The following is a 3,144-nucleotide window of genomic DNA, read 5'->3' on the forward strand; positions in this document are numbered from 1 at the left end:
CCTTGTCTGTGGTATTCTGAGTAGGATTCAATGATTGAATGACTGTGACGTGCTTCAAACTCCTGAAGGCGGGGCGTTAGTGACAGACGCAAAAGAATCACTGGATTCTATTCCGGCCTGATCGAGAACCAACAGATGGATAGCCGTGCCATGACAGGGTGCGTTGAACATTTCCACTGAGAGGATGGGAGGTAGCCACTGACAACGGTGAAACCCTTGCTTAAGCTTGCCATGGAAAGGAGTAAGAAGGATTGGATGAAGACAGTAGGAAAGCAGAGAGACGGAAGGGAAGGCATCTTCATACGCTTATCTGAAATTCCTACCAATGAATTACATAAGTATCTCTATCTTTATCTTTATGTTTTATGCGTTTATCACCATACCCATTTGAGTTTGCCTGACTAAGATTTACAAGGTGACCATAGCTTGCTTCATACCAACAATCTCTGTGGGATCGACCCTTACTCGCGTAAGGTTTATTACTTGGACGACCCAGTACACTTGCTAGTTAGTTGTGTGAAGTTGTAGTGATCACAATTTCGTCCACCAAGTTTTTGGCGCCGTTGCCGGGGATTGTTGAGTTTGGACAACTGACGGTTCATCTTGTTGCTTAGATTAGGTATTTTTTTTCGGAGTTCTTAAAGACGAATTCTAGAGTTTCATGATGATTTGTTGAAGTCTGGCTGGCTGTGAAGCCATGTCTAATTTCATTGGACCGAGGTTTCAACTTATCATCACAAGAGCATGTTGATTTCTATCAATCTTGCTGTTGGAGCAGTGATCTGCTAAGGCTTGGCTGGCCATTGGCCATGTCTAGTGTTTTGGACCGAAGCTTTCTTTGAAAGCTTGGCTGGCTGTGAAGCCATGTCTAATTCCTGGACCGGAGTCTTAGACTAAACATTGCATGATTCCTGGAATTCTCATTAAGAATTTTGATACCTTTATTTTCTTTTCCACTTAATTTTCGAAAAAAGCATAAAAAATTTACAAAATCATAAAATCCAAAAATTTCTTGTTTGAGTCTAGTGTCTCATATTAAGTTTGGTGTCAATTGCATGCATTCATTCATGTGTCTTAGTGATCTTCAAGATGTTCTTGATGATTTCTTACTCTAATCTTTAAATTCTCTTGACTTGAGTGTTTTGTGTGTCTCATATGCATTCTCATTAGTGTCAGTAGTATACAAACTGCTAAGTTTGGTGTCTTGCATGCATTGTTATTTGATTCTTGTTGCATTTTGATTTTTCCTTATTATTAAAAATCCAAAAATATTTTTTTTTTGTGTCTTCTCAAGTCAATAATACAGAGAATTGAAGATTCAGAACATACAGCAGAGGAATTACACAGAAAAAGCTGGGCGTTCAAAACGCCCAGTGAAGAAGGACAGACTGGCGTTTAAACGCCAGCCAGGGTACCTGGTTGGGCGTTTAACGCACAAAAGGGTATAGTTTTGGGCGTTAAACGCCAGAATGTGCACCATTATGGGCGTTTAACGCTAGGATGGCACAAGAGGGAAGATTTTGTTTTTAATACAGATTTTTTTTTTCAGTTTTCAAACTTTTTCAAAATCAAATCTTTTTCAAATCATATCTTTTCAATCATATGTTTTCAAAATAAATTTCTTTCTATTTTTAAAAATACTTGCTATCAATTAATGATTTGATTCAACATTTCAAGTATGTTGCCTTTTCTGTTGAGAAAGGTTTAATGTTTGAATCATATATTTTCTTGTTAGCCAAGTTTTTAATTTTCAAAATCAAATCTTCTTAAAATGTTTTTCAAATCATATCTTCTCAATCACATCTTTTTAAAACTAATCATATCTTCTTAACCACATCTTTTTCAAAATAGTTTTCAATCAAATCCTTTTGATTTCTAATTTCAAAATTTTTTTCAAAAATTACTTGATTTCTTTTCCACTTTCATTTTCGAAAATCAATTAGTGTTTTTCAAAAATGTTTTCAAAATCTTTACTTAATTTTCGAAAATTACTTCCCTTCTTCTCACATCCTTCTATTTATGGACTAACACTATTCCTTAATGCAAAATTTGAACTCCATCTTCTTTGATAAGTTCGAATTTTCTACTTCTGTCTTCTACTTTTCTTTTCCTCTGACACCTAAAGGAATCTCTATACTGTGACATAGAGGATTCCACATTTTCTTGTTCCCTTCTCTTTCTTATGAGCAGGAGCAAGGACAAAAGCATTCTTGTTGAGGCTGATCCTGAACCTGAAAGGACCTTGAAGAGAAAGCTAAGAGAAGCCAAAGCACAACTCTCTGTAGAGGACCTAACAGAAATCTTCAAAGAAGAAGAACCTATGGCAGCCGAAAACAACAACAATGCCAATAATGCAAGGAAGGTGCTGGGTGACTTTACTGCACCTACTCCCGACTTTTATGGGAGAAGCATCTCTATCCCTGCCATTGGAGCAAACAACTTTGAGCTTAAGCCTCAACTAGTTTCTCTAATGCAACAGAATTGCAAGTTCCATGGACTTCCATTGGAAGATCCTCATCAGTTCTTAGCTGAATTCTTGCAAATCTGTGACACTGTCAAGACTAATGGGGTTGACCCTGAGGTCTACAGACTTATGCTATTCCCTTTTGCTGTAAGAGACAGAGCTAGGACATGGTTGGACTCACAACCTAAAGAAAGCCTGCACTCTTGGGAAAAGCTAGTCAATGCCTTCTTGGCAAAGTTCTTTCCACCTCAAAAATTGAGTAAGCTTAGAGTGGAAGTCCAAACCTTCAGACAGAAGGAAGGAGAATCCCTCTATGAAGCTTGGGAAAGATACAAACAATTAATCAGAAAGTGTCCTTCTGATATGCTTTCTGAATGGAGCATCATAGGTATTTTCTATGATGGTCTCTCTGAACTATCCAAAATGTCTTTGGATAGCTCTGCTGGAGGATCTCTTCATCTGAAGAAGACGCCTACAGAAGCTCAAGAGCTAATTGAAATGGTTGCAAATAACCAATTCATGTACACTTCTGAAAGAAATCCTGTGAACAATGGGACTAGTCAGAAGAAAGGAGTTCTTGAGATTGACACTCTGAATGCCATATTGGCTCAGAACAAAATATTGACTCAACAAGTCAATATGATTTCTCAAAGTCTATCTGGAATGCAAAATGCACCAAG

At 37.5% G+C, this 3,144-nt stretch overlaps 1 non-coding gene across 1 annotated transcript; it reads right to left on the bottom strand.

The window, feature by feature from the left end:
* Positions 1-2,725: 2,725 nt before the first annotated feature.
* Positions 2,726-2,833, bottom strand: LOC112793859 (small nucleolar RNA R71). Its single transcript, XR_003198550.1, has one exon. It is a non-coding gene; the product is annotated as a small nucleolar RNA R71 (small nucleolar RNA).
* Between the last annotated feature and the right edge of the window lie 311 nt (positions 2,834-3,144).

This window comes from Arachis hypogaea, chromosome 3 (assembly GCF_003086295.3).
Source record: "Arachis hypogaea cultivar Tifrunner chromosome 3, arahy.Tifrunner.gnm2.J5K5, whole genome shotgun sequence".
NCBI classification, from domain to species: domain Eukaryota; kingdom Viridiplantae; phylum Streptophyta; class Magnoliopsida; order Fabales; family Fabaceae; genus Arachis; species Arachis hypogaea.